Source organism: Squalius cephalus (assembly GCF_949319135.1).
Source record: "Squalius cephalus genome assembly, chromosome: 24".
Lineage (NCBI taxonomy): Eukaryota > Metazoa > Chordata > Actinopteri > Cypriniformes > Leuciscidae > Squalius > Squalius cephalus.
This window is the reverse complement of record NC_137145.1, coordinates 26831653-26849573: the sequence shown is the minus strand read 5'-3', so window position 1 is coordinate 26849573 and position 17921 is coordinate 26831653.

Genomic DNA, 17921 nt, shown 5'->3' with positions numbered 1-17921 from the left:
TATTGCAAACTGAGTGTAATTTCAGGTTTACTTTCCTTGTGGACTGCACAATGTAGATTTAACCCACACACACACACAAACACACACACTCACTCTTTCTCTCTCTCTCTCTCTCTCTCTCTCTCTCTCTCTCTCTCTCTCTCTCTCTCTCTCTCTCTCTCTCTCTCTCTCTCTCTCTCTCTCCCCCTCTCTCTCTCTCTCTCTCTCTCTCTTTTATCACAGTAATAAGAATGCTATTTTTTTCACTGATTGATAATTTTAGAAGAAATGCCACTAAGCAAAAAACAAACAAACAAACAAACAAACAAACAAACAAACAAACAAACAAACTTACTCTAATATTTAGAGAATAACTGACTCTCAAAACCTAAAATGTAACTGATTGTCTCCTGAACTGTTCAGTATTTCTGTGAAACTTAACTCAAGCGCAGTTTCAGTCCGTCTCTAGATGTTGTGTAATTGGACGGGATCAGTGAGGAGAGAGTGAATCGGCTCAAGGGCTGCCTGGGTTTAGGTGGGAACTGCAATTAATCAGCTTTAATCACAGCGGTGGGGAGATTCAAACTCATACCCCACAGACAGCGTGTTCTTTTGGCTCGGCCAATTAGTCGACAAACTAATCTTATCCAACTGGTCCAGACAGATTTTCTCCCAAAACAAGGGCCATATATGTCGGGCAGGTTTTAATTCCACAGCAGTCGTCAATGACATCATTGTTTGATGCAATAAAAGGAGTATTATTTGTCAAGTTGTGCACTGTTGATAGAGGAACTCTGCTGATACATGTTTGAACAGGCTGAAATGTTGGGCAGTCGGAAAAAAGTTTTACAATCAGGAGATACAGCAAATGAGCTATATTTCTGCATCTGTAAAAGTTGTATCTATTCCTGAGGAGTTGGTCTGGCCTCATATTGACATAGCAATGTGTTTTGAGCTGACAATGATGGTGCTGTTGGTTTAATATTAAAGTGTACCCTCTTTAAGTACACTTAAGTTGCTTTTTATTTCATTAATATTATATCATCTACATGTCAAGTTTTTAAAAAAAAAATATATAATTTTTAGATTTAATATTTAAAGTACACTACTTAGGACTTCCTTGTCCTTCTTTTCTGAGTCCTAACAGAACCAGAGCGGGAACTTTGAGACAGAAGGCAGTTGTCACAGTCATGTTTAGTTGCATTGTCTTGTTCTGTGTCTGAAATCGCCGCCCATTTGTAGTGGTGTCCAAAACCATAGCGGACTCTTTCAATCCCAAAATGCACTGCAATAATACATTTTAATTTTACTGATTGTGCACTTTTAGTGTACTTTAAATCTTAAACATATTTTTTTAAACTTGACTTGTAGGTAATATAATGTTAATGAAATAAAAGGCAGCTTAAGTGTACTTAAAGACAGTACACTTTCGTGACTTCCACTAACATACTTGTACACTTCGATGGAAAACACCAAGATTTGAATAAAATGCTCATTAAAAAAACAAAAAAACTTACATTCACTTGAGGTGGATATGGTTTTTGTTTGATAAGAAGAAATGCACATAAACTATGATAAAATACTACATTCATATTCAAAAACTTTATGTGACTGAATAATTTTCTCAGAATAAAAGAAAATTTGTGTTCGACAGCTCCATCAATTCATGTGAAGTGACATGATCTTGTTACAATTTCACTACAGTGCATGCTCATGTACGTATTGTGTGGTTATGCAGTTTGTCTATTTATTAAATTACGTTTACTGTATCATTTGGCAGACACTTAAAAGTGACTCAGTGTGCCTGGTATGCATTGTTTACAAGCTGTTTGGATTGATGTACTTCTCGAAAACTTGAAAGTAAACTTAGCATGCTGATTTAAATCTTGCCATTCAAGACATGACATCAGACTGTGGTGGTACTGGTGGTTAAAGATGTTGACTGGTTGGTCCAGTTGTGCCTGCAGAAAGGGAGCTGTAGATTGATAGCATTTGTTTGATTGGTTTGCTGAATGCAAACATAACAGCTGCTTCAGCGTCAATGCATGTGAATCAGTATGATAGTTCACAAAATGTTTAGTACAGAGATCATGGGCTCAGGAAGTTTTTAAATAGTTGTCCTGGGAGGTTAAGTTACAACATGCATCAATCTACAGCCTAAGTTTGAGGTTTTGAATTTAAAGACCTTTTTATTTTTGATCTTAGCAAAGACGTCAAAACTTTGGAATGCCACAAAGTGGAAAAACTCACACAAAAGAAACCTGACTAAGGCAGTTTGCTTCTTAACAACTACCTCTTGATACCCTCATTACATTTGATTATTTCATTATCTGCAATCCCACGCTGAAACAGTTTTGAAAAAGAACAAATACAGTTGCTTCTATGGTTTTAGTTAAGGGTGAAGTGTGTCGTTTTCGATGCACCTAAACTTTCTGCCGGGACTAGTTTTCTAAACAATGTTTGAGTTACAATTGTTATTCTTGTTGATTACAGAGGTGGGAGTGTGTGTTCCCTTTCGAAGTGTAACTCAACACTGCGTCTTGGATCGACTCTATAGGGATGCCATCATCGTGACCTGTGTCTGAAGCATGTGTGTAGCGATAAGTATACTCAGAGAAGAGATGCACAGATGACGTTTAACCATTTATAGAAAGCGGAGCACAAACAAACATGTAAATGACTGTGAGTTTGAGCAGGTTGAATGGTGCATTCAAATGGATTAATCAGTCTTTTATCTTTGCAGGTTGGTTTGGAGATCGTGACAGCTGGATGGAAGCGCAAACACCTCAGTTGCTGTTGGTAGGTGAAATCCAGGTAAGTGACTGAGTGAATGGTGCCCTGGAGAAGTAACAATGGAGATGGAGAATGACTTGGAGAATTTTGGGAGTAGCAGAGGAAAATAACGAGGAACACTTGGATCAGGAAATGCTGGAGGAAATACAGGTAAATCAGGTAAAATGAGTGCAACTGAGGTGTGTGCTTAAATGCTGTGGTTGATGGCAGTGCTGATGAGGGACAGGTGCATGTGATTAGTATTCAGGAGTTGGTGGACGTGTGCTGAAGTGAGGGTGGAGCCTGGTGAATCAGTGACAACTTGTGCCAACACAACAATTTTACTGGCCGACGACAGTCCATGAAGTGTGTGCCACGTGTCCCAGGTTTTTGACACCGGAGGACACACACAACCTGTGTATTATGTGTTTGGGTGAGGAGAACACATTCAGTTCTCAAGGGATCTGAATGCGCCTGTTGTGAGAGATTCACAATGAGTAAGCTCTGTTTGTGCTTGGCCCCATTCTCTTGCCTTCCTTAAGTCGTGGAAGAGTCCATTTTCAGCTCACATCTATCCCTTTCAGCATTTAAATTATTCGATTCTGGAGGGATTGTGTGAATGGGGATGTGTAAGGATGTCTCCTATTGAAGAGACGCTTGCAGGCTATCTTTCTCAAGGTGATGCATCCTCTTTAAAGGAGTTGAGCTAATTGAATCAAGTATTGGCCCTAGATGAGTGTGTTAAGAGGGTTGAGCTGCCTCCCCCAATAGGGTTAGTAGGCTTGCCCCCAGTAGGCTTTAAGTAGGGTTGCTCCCCGGTGGCTCTCTTTTAAAAGGGCAGCAGTATCGAAGGAGGTAATTTGCCTTATGGCATCCTTCTTGTTATCAGGTACCTTTGCAGGGGATTGGAGTCTTGGGATCCTTGATGAGTCCAGGCAGGGTGTGAGCGTTTCCCCCCCGATTGTTCTGTGGTAGAAGAGCTGAAGCTTCCCTGCAGTTCCTTAGGGGTTGGAGTTCTATGTGACGAGGGTGGTAAATAATGATTCTAAATGCAACCCTTGTATTTGCTCCCCCTAGAGGTAGAACTGCTGCTGACTGCTAAAAGGAGCTTCTCCTTCATCTTGCCTCGACACTGAAGAGAGGCAGATCACGTACGCTCCACGAGCAGAGGGCTAGCTAAAACCATGTAAAACCTGCAGTATGATTCTGTCTCTAGACTCCAGCACTCCCATACCCCTTTTCTAGCAAGGCAGTGTTGGTGCCGGTTCGGAGCCGGTGCCTACTCGCGAACCAGTTCTTTGTGTTTCGACAGCCAAAGAACCGGTTCTCGGCCAGGGAAATTGGTTCCAAAGCAGCACCAACTCTTTGCTGGACTAGAGCCGTTCTTTTACCACGTCATGCTTACGTCGGGGGCTGGGGGCGGGGTTATTGTCGAACTTCTTCTTGAACGTAACTCCAACTATAGTAATCCAGACGAGCAGCACAAATGTGTTCTAAACGTCTTCTTCTGACCCCAATATAGGATCGCAAAGCCAGGAGAAACATTTGTTGAGAAACGATGTAGTCCTCCATTGTAATTGTTATGCTTGAAGTTGGCGCAAGCGTTTCTGGGAAAGCTAAGACGTATGGCAACGTACACAGTGACGTAACGACGTCGTTCGCTGGGCTCTCTAGTCAGTGGAAAAACAAACAGGTTCTGAGAAGGTTCGCAAGTTGAACCAACTTTGAACCAGTACCAGTTCCGAACCAGTTCTTTTTTGGTGGAAAAGGGGTACCAGAGGTGCTCTACAACTGAACGGGTTCGCAAACAAACCACCTCCTTTTGGGGTCTAAAGCCAGGGGCACACTGTGCGATTTATAATAGTCCTTTACGATTGTTGCTTGTCAGACTGTACGAACATGATCATCGCTGACATGACAAGTCATGTCACACTGTAAGATCTCAGTTGTCATTAATGTCAGACTGCACGACAGTCAAGACACGTTAAACACAGACGCAAACAAGAAAATTTGTCCAGAGTTTTACATCATCAATCAATGACACGTTCGGTGACTGTGAGCTGCATTACATGCGGGATTGAAACAGTGGCTACAAAGAAATCTCTTACATTAACTTTGGTCATGGCTTGTCTTGAAAAATGCCAAGCATTGCAGAGCCCCTCATCAGTGGACAGCAAGCCAAATAAGTTTAACCTAATATCTTAAAGATTTTATGGGCAAACAAACTCGTTAACTGAACTGTGTGTGAATGTAACCGTATTAAGGACTCAAATGCTGGACTGACAACCATATTCTGTAGCTGTGTAAATCTGGTCAAAGTACGCCTGTGAAACACAAATTTCTCTAACATCTTCTATGAAATTCAATCCCATCTGAATAGGGCTCAGACAGCTTTAAGTATGACATTTATAGGATTTTCCTGAACAGTGTAAACACTGTCGGTGACGCTTTATTGAATCTTAATTGTTTTTGCAATGGTAATGGTGAAATGATTTCTGAAATTGTGGAATACTGGTCAAGAGCAGCACTGGATGCCTGATATATAGCCTAATTATATTGGCAGTTTGAACTGCATTTGTGTGCAACACAATCATATAGACCTATTAGTTTTCAAAGTGTATTTCATGTCACCTTTATATGATAACAGATTATTTAAACTCACCACGTTTCATTGATATTCACTAAATAGCCTATACATAGTTATCATGATAAAATTATGTGTATGCATATGATGAGTCACTCTTGCTATACAGCGATGAATCCCTCAATTTTATCATAATCATGAGTGACAGCAGAGGTCAAGAGACCTTTATATGGCTGTTATCACCTATTCATTCTGGCCCATACACCACTGGAACATGCTGAATTATTGCTATGCCAAGATATGTGCTCAAACTCTGCTTTCTGCTTAAGCAAACTGCTCTGGCCTTCTGTTGCTAAGATAACACCTGTGCTGGTTTTATGGGATGTTGATGAAAAACTGGAAAATACAGTGTTCTCACTAGCACATAAAACAGCTTTTATTTGTTCAGCTGTGAAATAAGCCACTGCTACAGAAAGACACTATGGGAGGAAAAGCTATAAAATTCTGTGTGTGTGTGTGTGTGTGTGTGTGTGTGTGTGTGTGTGTGTGTGTGTGAGAGAGAGAGAGAGAGAGAGAGAGAGAGAGAGAGAGAGAGAGAGTTAGTTTCATATTTTAAAATAAAAAAGTAGTTGATGAGAGGGTGTCATGATTTAATAAACTTCAGAGTTAGTGGCGCTTCTCAAAGATGCAGGTCATTTGCATGACAACTGAAGTAAAAAGTTACAGCTTTATTTAAGATGTAAGCAATTTTTGGAATAACAATAATAATAATGGGTTAATGGATTAACGGTAAAGGAACAAAAGTGTACATGAACACTCAATGGCAGGTCTTTTTTATCTTAACTGTGTATTTACAATACAATGTCAACAAATGCATCACCATGTATGTTTATTTGTGAATGGTCTATAAGAATGGAAGATTTATTCACTTGCCACGACTGTTACATACACTAACAAAACAGTTTAGAAGATGTCCAGAGAACACTGCTGTAGGATTACATTTATATTTCCCTTATAAAAAAATACATTTCTGGTAAATTTCCTGCAAGCTCATATTTTCACATGCTAATGAGATTTGTGGTAAAAGTTTGCAGTGGCAAACAGTAGCCTAGTAGCAAAGCTTTGATGAGCACAAGTGCAATACAGGTGGGTAATTGCATTGAATGTGCACTTGTGCACTACAGTCTTAAAAGTATATTAAAAAATCTGTACTTGCAGGAAATACATTCATTAATGCTAATCGGTGAAGTATCCCTTTAATTCAGCTATAAAGCTGCTTTGGAGAAAACAGCGATGTTTTAAAACACTTTCATTGAGTGGAAACATTTCCTTTATTTTTTTTTATTATAAGATAAACGTATGCCATTTTACTGGTATTACTTGTTGGACATGAAGAAAACTTTTTAGTGGTGTTAGGTCAGTGTTCCTGTAGTTCAAACTGTGGAGCATGACTCTAGCAATGCTAATTAAGGTCATGGGTTTGATTCCCAGATTTTAGGGGATTTTAGGGGAGACTGCAATGGACTTCATCAGATGTATGTGATTTGTGCTTCAAACTGATCTGTGGTGAAATGGTTACCAGCCACTTCTTTCTCAGATTGGCTTGGGTTGGATTAAAACTTCATGTTTTATTGAATTGTTGGACACAGTAATGTTCAGAGAATTCAGAGTAATCTTACGGACACTCATTTTAAGTGGTGTTCATGAAATTAGGCAACTACAGCACATCCAAAACATACATAGGGGAAAGTGGGGTGAGTTGTGCCAGTTTTTACTCAAAGTGACTTTAAAGTGAGGCCATGGCAGTAATGCCTTCAACTTAAGGATGTACATATATTTCAGGATGTGGTGCTTCCCTGAGAACAATAACTTTGGATCTGAAATAAATTGTTTCAGAAATATAGCTCTTGGGAAAAAAGTGGTCTCATGGCACAACTTGCCCCTGGTGCGGGGGAAGTTGTGCCTATGGGGGAATACATTGGGGGTAAATTGTGCCAGTGATTTCTGAAGTAAAACAGAACATTTTAATGTTATGAACCGTAATGCTATATGAAAGCAAGATAAATTCAATACAAAATTACTAATTTAAGGTTTATTTAGATATTGTCACCCTGGAATACCATAGCATGCGTTTTTCCTACTATGGTCAATTGCATAGGGATTTTGTATTGAACATAACTCTGGATCACAGTGTCATAGAGACAAGGGGGCGGGCTCATTTTACTCAGACGGCCAATCAGTCTCTCAGGATCATTGTGAAGCTATCAAGCTACGCCCTAGCAACCATTTAGAGCACCATAGCAACACAATATATGATATTTGTGAATCATTTCAGGCAAAAAGGCTTTGGCAATAGATGCCTGTTGACATAGCGCTGTCAATTATGTAACATATAAGAATAAAGTGACTAGACTAATTTCTAAACATCCTATTGTGACATAGGCCACTTAAAAACGGAATAAAACTTCTCTTTAATAACATAGTGCAAACTCAAAACTGAAATCAGTGTTAGCTAAATTAAACAAATAGCAGGCAGGCCTAAGTCAAACAATGATGAGGCATGCCCATCTCCTCACTTCTCAAGATTATCCCCTGTGAGTATGTAGGTCTAGTTGGTCTGGATCTGGCACAACTTAACCCAGGCCCTTTGGCACAAATCACCCCAGACCCACAAGTTTGAAAAACTAGCATGATCCAGCAGTTAAGATCTAACATCATGCTAACTGTATAGACTCATTGTGTAGCCTACTAAAGCACTAAAACATGTGTGAAATGTTTTCAAACTTGTCTATAATTGTTCAGACACTACAATCAAAAAACCTTAATCATAGAAATTTTTACTTTGAAAGGGAAAAAACAGTTTTTTGCACTAAAATGTGCTTAACTCTCATGCCATGTGTCTCTCTTCTTTGGAGGACGAGTAAAAGTGATTGCTTTTCAAAATTATGTGGTCACATGACCAATTTCTTCTATGGTTTTCCAGAAACAAGGGTGGAACTACTTCCCCCTTGGCACAAATCACCCCACTCTCCTAACTAGAAATGATCAAGTCGCATTACTTGAAGTCGGAAGCCAGTGACAGAGCTCAGTGCAGACCACTGGAATTACAATGATTGGGATAAATGCCCAATATCATGGCTTTAGTTAAAGGAGCCGTATGTAAGATTGTGGCCAAAACTGGTACTGCAATCACTTTCAAATTACTGTAGAGTGGTGTATCCCCTCCCCCTCCCCCCTGACTCGAGGTTGCCAGATAGGCTGCAGGATCCAGCAGGAAAGTAGGCTGCTATGCAGCTGTGGTAACTAGAGCAGAGCTGGCAACCCGGATGCTGAAACACAACTGACTTCGTGATTGGTAGATAGGTGGAGGGCGGCGCTTCAGGCCAAAACACAAGATGACAACATCAACATCAGTTGAGGGCTGCAACTTCACTTTTTAAATGACAATATCCTGGCCGGACTACTGTTGTCAGTGATATAAGTATTTGAAATGAACATGATTTCTTAATGTCTAGTGACATATCAGGGCCATTTTATGATTAAATGAAATACATTTCTTACATACAGCTCCTTTAAGTCCCACCTTCAAAATAAAAGAGCTAATAACCATTTGATATGAAATTGCTTATTTTAAATATGTTTATAGCTTTGAAATGTTGGTGTTTCCCCATTCAATTAGTTAGAAGTTGTACTTTAAGTGCGTTTCCAAGATGGCCTCCAAGTGAACTGACTTGTCTTGATGGGGACTTTGGTTCTAGTAGTCTATTAGTGGGGCTGTGTCTGTATATTGTAAACGACCTTTCAATCAAGTGGCAGCCTTTGTAGCAACACAACCAGACCTGACCAAACGTCTCAACCAACAACCCATTGGTCCATTCGACCACTGAAAGTGTCTGGCAATGTCTAGTTGTATAATGAACTGTCTGTAAGTAAACAAGCATGCCAGTGTGTACTTCTGACGGCATCTGCTTTCTATAATCTCTATGTTTTTCTTTTACTCTGGCCACAGGCCATGTTTTCATGCTGATATACCTTTACAATGTGTGTGCAGCTACTGCAATGATACATAGAAAAGAATTGGTTACACTTTATGGTCCACTTTATACACTCTACTAACTACAACTTATTCTACTAACCCTACACCTAGCCCTATATAATATAACAGTTTACTAACAGTCTACTACAGTCTAATACCGTACTGAGAGATATAGTTGACATGTAGTTGACAAGTTACTTATAGCTTGTAAAAAGTCTAAAGTGGACCATCAAAATAAAGTGTAACCAAGCATTCACCCAGAAAACCATCCAGAAATGATAGCCTTTCCTGCATCGATATGACCACTCGTTAAATCTCTGTCTTTCATTGCAGGATTTTGTGCTGCCCTAAGCAGCCTTTGTACTCTGTTGACTGCAAATCATCTAGAGGTTGGCAAAGTTTACTGCAGGGGAAAAGGGCCCTTTTCAAAGCCTCCTTTTGTCTTTTCCTTTCTTTCTCCTCCACGCCCAGCCTACGCTCTCTCCTCCCTCCCCTTGCCTTTCTTTCTCTGAAACACAAATCACAAAAAAGTGGCAGCTTCAGGTCAGGTCATGTAAAACGAGCAGACATCAGTTTCTTCTTTGTCTTGAGGGAGAATACCACAGGTTGAGGGTACGGCTGCATTTGTGAGATAATGACCCTTCATTGGCCTGAGGGTGATGCTATTGAACTACAGCAACTATACAATGTCTTAAGAGTTGAGATCCTCCCTGAGGAAACTTTTATGGCTCAGAAGCTTAGACTTATTGGAGACCTTGACTTAGTTTTAGATGTTTCTCTTCAAATTTCTTATGGGAAATAAAAATGGACATGAATTAGTCACTTGTTGACATATAGTAAGTGCAGTGCAGGGGTGTCCGATCCTGCGGGCCGCCTTCCTGCAGAGATTAGCTCCAACATGCCTGGATGTTTCTGATCCTGAAGACCTTGATTAGCTGGTTCAAGAGCATTTAATTAACTAAACTCTGCAGGACAGAGGCCCTCTAGGAGCAGGACCGCCTTGAGCAAGGGTATAGTCATGGAAGAAATATGCCAAAACCAATTATACAGTGGTTCTCAAACAGAGAGTTGGGACCCCCGCTTAAATCATTTAAAATCAGACAAAAGAAACTTTTTAAATTCTAAAAGGCTACACTGTAAAAAGTGGTAATTATTTCTACCTGACTCTCCCATAAAAATGAGTTTTGTTGGTATAAATTGATTGGTTCTGGGATTATTTTGGATTTTAATACAACCAGTTAATTTAGATGTTACAATTTTTAGGTTACAATTTTTTTCAGTGTAAAACAGCTAAAAATTAAGATTCAAAAGCATGTTTCTTATTTTAACGTGTTCCCTCAACATCTGTCATTTAGTTCCCACGGTCTTGGAAAAGTTGGATTTGTGAGGGAAATTAAAAAGTGTGATTTCTAGACCTGAAAATGTCATGGACATTAATATAAAGGAATACTACAGTAGAATTTTCTGTATTCATTTTTTCTAGTTACGTCAGACTTTAAAATATTTTAGCAGGAAGAAATTGCTATTTTTGAGTAAACTATTATTAATTAAATGTAAAATGTAAACCTGCTCTCAGTGCTGGGTTGTGTAAGGAAGGGCATCTGGCATAAAACCAGTGCCAAATCCAACGTATTTGCAGATAATTCCAATGAAGCGGACCCTGCAAATGAACGAGACTAACGCTAGGAAAATATATGTATTTTAATTAATGAATCATAATTATTTTATTTAATTGTTGTGCTAAAGTATTGCTAGTCATAGTTTCTGTAAATACAAAATGAGCAGCTTTGTCTTCACAGCAGGAGTACCAGAAATATCTTTGGAGGCCTTTGGAGGTTTTGGACAGCGTAGGGCCTTGGAGTCAAGAAAGTTGGGAATCACTGCAATAAAATATCCAATGAATACATAGTATATAGTGTTTTCATGAGAGAACAAACAAATGTATAAGGAATCTACTTATTATCAGGCCATTCACGTATGTACAGAATGGTAGTGGGTCTACAAGTAAGTGGAGTTGGGATATAACAATCACACAAAAGAAGCACACCTTGTCAATGAAAAGCTTGGCTCAGTTAGCCATCAGTTAGCCATTGAAAAGGGAAAAAGGACCAGGTGAAGCAAGTTGATTGAAGGGGTTCAAAAGGGTTACAAGGTGAGTGAACAGCACAAAGGAAAATAGGAGTTCTGCCTTGTTTTGTTCACCCAGATCAAAAGTTGGGTTCAGCCAAATAATAAGTAACTCCATTAACTTGAACCCCAGAGTGTCTCCAACTGAATTAAAGTGGAAGAAAGGAGGGATTGTAAGAAACACACAGATATATTTGGCGGTGGGCTAATACCTGGGACACAGGAGACTCTTACAAACAACCTAACAATGGCCTAACAATTACTAACACTGCAGAAACTCCTGTGACTCCACTGGGCTTCTCCAGCGGTGGAACAACAGTTTGTGGTTGAACCCCACCAGACAACGCTGTCGGTTGATTGTTGTCTCACACCGTCATATTCAGCCACTGACATGACAGAATCACTGAGAGTTTCTGATGTCTGGTGTACCCCTAGTGGTCATAAGGGGCTTTTAAACCGGGTAGTTCTAGGAAATTAAGCGTAGCGTCAGTTCTGGCAGGTCACGTTAGTCAACTCGCATCAGTGACTCTCAGCTGATCCACGTCTACCTATAGGAATATGACACCTATCACTGTATACATATATAAGCTCCTTCAGTATTATCAGCAGCTATTGTGTTTCTCAGGAGCCAATTACCCTTCTCCATCCCCAGCTCCTCCTCTCGTTTGGCATTCCGGATCCCCCTGAATCAGGCTAAAGTTCTCTAATTATGTTGTACCATACCGCTAAATGTATGTAATTGTCAATCGTATTTGACAATAGTGGTCCTGACAGAACTTAGTTCTAGAAACTAGCCACCAGTTCCCCGAGAACTAAAGGTTCCCTTAGGAACATTTTCCTGGTTGCATTCGCACCGCCAGTAGGAACTCTGAAGTGACGTAAGCCGCGCTTGTTGTTGTGACTTTTATTTTGACAGCTCTGAGAATGTCAGAGCCTGAGCTCACAGCGCTCACAGAGTTCATTAGTGTACGATCTGTCTAACAGTCCTGTCTAATACATTACTAGATAGAACTGTTATACATATAGAGTAGACAGTATGTTTAAAGGTATTACCCATCTATCACTGTTTTCCATGTTCGTAGAGTTAGTTTCTGGAGTAAATATATAGGTGTGTTTACACAGCTTTTTTTTAAATGGCGGGTGCTGGTCTTTCGCGTGCGTTCGGCCAGTCAGCGTCACTAAAGTCACTGTAGTTCCTATAGCGCTGGTTTAGATCGACTCTGAAGTAGGAGTAAATTAGTTCCTCCAAAAGAGTTCCTAGAGCTAAAATCTTTCACAGTTCCTGCGGTGCGAACACGAGAAAATCCGGTTACTTCCGCCAATAGTTCTAGGAACTATGAAAAGGTTCCTCCGGTGTGAAGGCGCCTATTGAGAGGTGGTCACAACCAACGCTTTTCTCCTTGGGTGGAATCACAGTGGGGGCTTGTGTCCATTGGTCTCCAGTTCAGTCCAGGGACCACATCAGCCTACTGGAGTTGAGTGTGGTTTTCCCAGCCCTTCATTATTTCTTGTTCTGGCAGGCTGTCATGTGCTCATTCGGTCTGACAAAACCACTGTTTAACCTGAACCATTAAGGTTGCACAAAGTTGCTCAGGTCCCTGCATTTCAATCACAAGATTCTCACTTGATCTCTTCCTCGACTAGCATTGCTGAAGGCAGTTCACCTCCCAGGGTCGAGCAACTCACTGTCGCTTGTGGTTTGTGAGAACTGAGACAACCGGCCCGATGCTGAGGCCATCCAGGCCTTGGTTTCTCATGTGTCTGAGACTATTGGTGGGCAGGCCATGGTTGCTTCTGCTCTGGAATCATTTGTTGTCACAGATGGACGGCGTTGTTTGATACCCGGATCCAGCCTGCCTGCAGCTTTGGGTGCAAAACTCTCTTTTAACTGATTGTGAACCTGCCGTTGTTCATACCATCACTAGTGTTAGAGCTGCATCTACACGTCTGCTCTATGCAGTACATTGGATTTTCTTCTCTTCATGGTGCAAGGATCATGAGCTGGATCCTATTACACTGTGAAGTTCCAAGAGTTCGGAGTCTTTTGCAGCAACTTTTAGATTCGGGCAAAGCAGCCTCCACATTAAAGGCATATGTTGTGGGCATTTCTGCGTATCATGTACCAATGAATTGTTCTTTTCTTGGTTCTCATACTCCTTATTGTATTTTTTTTAAAGGGAGTGAAGCAGTTAAGGCCAGCTTGTAGCCCCCATTTTCCTGGGTGGGATTTACCTTTTATACTTGACTTTGTCACCATTTGAGCATTTGCATACAGATAGCCTTAAGTGTATAAAGTGTACAGCTTTGAAAACTGTTTTTTGTTGTTGTTGTTGCTTCTCTAAGGCCCTGTTTACAGCTGGTATTAAGATGAGTTTTGGTCGATCGGATCGTGAAGTGAAGTGGACGAGGGAAGTTTATATGGACAGACCCTCGCTCCCTCCTCTGCTGTTAACATTCCATTGACTCCCATTCATTTTGGCGTCACTTTGACAGCGAATAACTTTACATCTGAGGTGTTTAAAGACTCCATTTGTCCATTATTTATTTCTAAAGAAACACGAAAATTTATAAAAGGCTCCATTACCTTGTATCTTACATTATGGCCCCGTAGAAGCAGTTTATGTAAAAATAGGCTAAGGATTGCGTCATAACCATGCAACTCTCTGTCACACAGTAGAGAGATTACCGTATGGACAGGAGGAGAAGCTCGCGGGCAATCGGGGGGATGTGGAGGCAAAATGACAAAATAATTCATCAGAATACTTAGCAAAAGTTTCTCCTGCTCCTAGCTCTTGGACAGCTCCTACAAAACGCTCTCCGTCTCTGCAAGATTCGGAAGGGAATGATTCAGATTTCTCTTGGCACAGCTACTAGAAGACAGACAGGTTGCTCATGTCACATCTACGTCGTCAAGCTCAGGTTGAGTCTGCGCAGTACGCTCAGCCATCAGGAAGTGAGTGCTTCTAATTGACTTCACTTTTCTCCGTTGAATCCACTCTGTCCATTTCTTTTACTGTCTATGGGCGTTCCTCAACATGTGGTAAGAATCCTCCACTAGTGCTTACACACTGCCTCTGGTGGTCAGGAAGAATGAAACAGAGCACTAGTTATAAAGGTAACTGAGGTTCTGTGAATGACCACCAGATTTACTTGTTACTCTGAATGCGCATAGACATACCAAGACTGAATGCTGAGCTAATTTGGCTATGAATATTTAGTATTTTGTTAGCAGATAGAAACTCCCCCTGAAATATGACTTGATGAACAGTTAGTGAGGTAAGTTCAAATTCAACTTGAGAGATCAAAGATCTTGTTCAACCTCAGATTCGAAACTCATATACATACTCATATACAGCATAAACATTCCCCCGATATAGTGACCATGGATGTGCATGTCCTTGTGCAGATAAGAGTGGGGTGTGTATTAATGAGAAGAGGATGTGTGCTGCTACATCCACCAGCAGGACGTCCCTCCACACACTTCCTGATCAAGAGTTTTCCCCATTTCACTTGGCAGACATTTTGGAAGCTTTTTTATGATGTGCATCCAAAAACGTCCCAGTGGTGCTGGCACTGCCATTTCAAAAAAATGCTTAGAGAGGGAATATCAAAGGCATTTCTGAAAAACAACTCTGGTCAGATGCAAAACACTGGAACATTCCTTCCTTGTTCAACTCTCATGTTCTGGTTTGCATCTGAGAGACCCCAAGGCCCTTTAAGAGCTTAAAAATATACTTTACATTTATTTGAAGAATCAGGCAGATGAGCACTGATTAGATACAAATTTTGTAAAAATACTGTATAATGTAAAATTATTTTAAAAACAAAATAATAATTTGAAATGCTTATGATACCCCAGACAAAACATGAATAAATGCAATTTACATTTTTTTTTAAGTACACTTAATTTGATAAGTTGATTAACATTTTAACTGTATAGTGTGTTATTCGTTGGTACCTTTGGGGTTAATATATTTTAAATGTACTGAATTGCAACTTCATCACTACAAATGCATAATTACCAATATATTTAAATGCATGACATACGTGTTTCAATGGAAATTACATTAAAGTATATTTTACTTTACCATGAAATTAATTACATTAAAAAAAATAATTAAATAATTATGAAATTACTTTTAAGTAGCTTTTAATAGCTCTTTGTTGAACTAGTTGCATTTAATTATCTAATATTCAATGTTGTAATATTTCATTTTCATTTCAGTTTGAACAAAAGCATATTATTTTATAAAAAATGTATATTATATAGGCAAGGCAAGGCAAGGCATTGGCATTTCTAATGTTTTTTTTAAAGTATACATTTTAAAAGTATGCTAAATTGTACTTTGTCACTAGGGACAGTTGTCTATTTTCATTTATTATCTTTATTATTTATTTATTATTATTTAGAAAGTCAGTTTCAGACTCTCATCATGTAAATATTTCTGGCACAGGAATGAATGTCCAGGAGAATGGGGAAAGGCATAATAAGTTTAATCACATAATGGAGTTTTATCACTATTGCTGTAAAAACATACTGAATGTGCACAAATGCATGTACTGTAAACCCACTGTAGCGTCTGTGCTGCTCCCATCCCCCTAAAACACACCCACCCTGCTCCGTCTGGCATCTGGGACAAGCCAGACATCTCCCACACAACTGACGTTCCCATTTCAAATTCCAAGGAACAAAAGCGTCTGCCCACAGCCGGCACAGACGTGCAGCCGGCCCGCAGTGCTCCAGTGGACACCGGCCCTGGCAGAGAGCCACTCGCTGTACAGACCCAGAGGAACACGTCCACACGAAGAGACCCCCACCTCTGTAGAGGAATGTGTTAATAATTCACTTCATAAAGATGAAAGAGCCTTTGATATGACAAGGAAGGGGGAAAACATTAACATGTCTCAAAGTCTCTTTCCAGTGCGCAGTACTTATGCAGTGTTTTGAAGATTTCTAGTTACTGTTTGCTAAAAAATGCTCACAATAGCGCCTTGTTCACACTCATCAAAGTGTAATTCTTACAGTTTATACAGTTTATTCAAGACCTAGCAGTTGTGATATTGGATCTTTGTTGGATTTGTAAAACAATTTGTAATATTTTTATTTATTGATTCCCTTTTAGGATATTTAGATTCACTGGTATTTCAACCAGCGTGTCTCCATGAAAAAATTGTAAAATTATATGTTTACGGATTGTTCATATCATATCAGTCTTCTCTTCTTCTTTTTTTTTTCTTCTTTTTTTTTACAATGACACCATTTTTCTGTACTTTCTGGTGTTCTTTGATTTCATCTGTTTATATGACAATGTTTATTCACCATAATTGCTCAAACCTCCAGTGTGCTCATAAAGGCGGGTTGAAGCAACTTCAGCCATGAGTTTTGCAAAGAACCTCGGGCTCATTTACACACAGACAAATGCTGATATGGGGAATACAATTCTGAATAATACGTTTTATTTACGGCTGCATAGCCATGTCAGAATATATCATCTATTGACATTTGACATGATTGGCCTATATTTATTTGCTTGTGTATTGCGCCAGCTGCTGGCCCAAAGGGGATCATGCGGTTTCTGCACTATAAAGCGTTCGTTGTTTAATGGCAGCTAAAATGCCAATAACCTTTGCGTAAAGAATTCATTTGTTGACTTTTTTTTTTTTAGTTTTTTAAGATCATAGTTTTTTTTGTGTGTGTGTCCAGTTACCTGAGTAGCTGCATTAAGAGTAGCTTATTATAATGGTAGCAAGATGCTGCAAGGTCAAATTAGTTTCTTATTAAACAGAAGAAAAAAAAAGAAAAAAATCTGCACAAATAAAAAAAATAAAAAAACCTAATCTGAAAGAAATCACACACACACACGCACGCGCACACAAACACACGTTTACTTATCTAAATGGGGACATTCCATAGACGTAAACTGTATTCTCTCCCCTTGCACTAACCCTACCCCTAAAACTACCCATCACAGAAAACTTACTGCATTTTTACATTAAAAAAAAACTTTAATTACTTTTTTTTTTTTACACCAGATTTACAAATGAGGACGTCCCAAAAGGGAGGTTTTTGGAGAGTTTGGTCACTTCTGGGTACACATTTGTCCCAAAAATATAGGAACACACACACACACACACCCACACACAAACTGGGGCGCGCGCGCGCACTTCTGGAACGCCCCCTTCCACTGGCAGAATGCAGCTGCTGCTGTTATGAATGAAACATTTCATTCTATCCATTGACGTCACGTCACTGTCACAGAGTGTAATTAGAATCACAATTGGATTGAATTGGAACCCTGTCAAAAACGGGCTTTATTCGACATGTGACTGATTCCTACAGAGAACTGTGATGTGGAGGTCGTGAGATATATCTCTGGAATCAGTGTGTGAGGACATGGACTCACTGCTGCTCAATGACTGCCT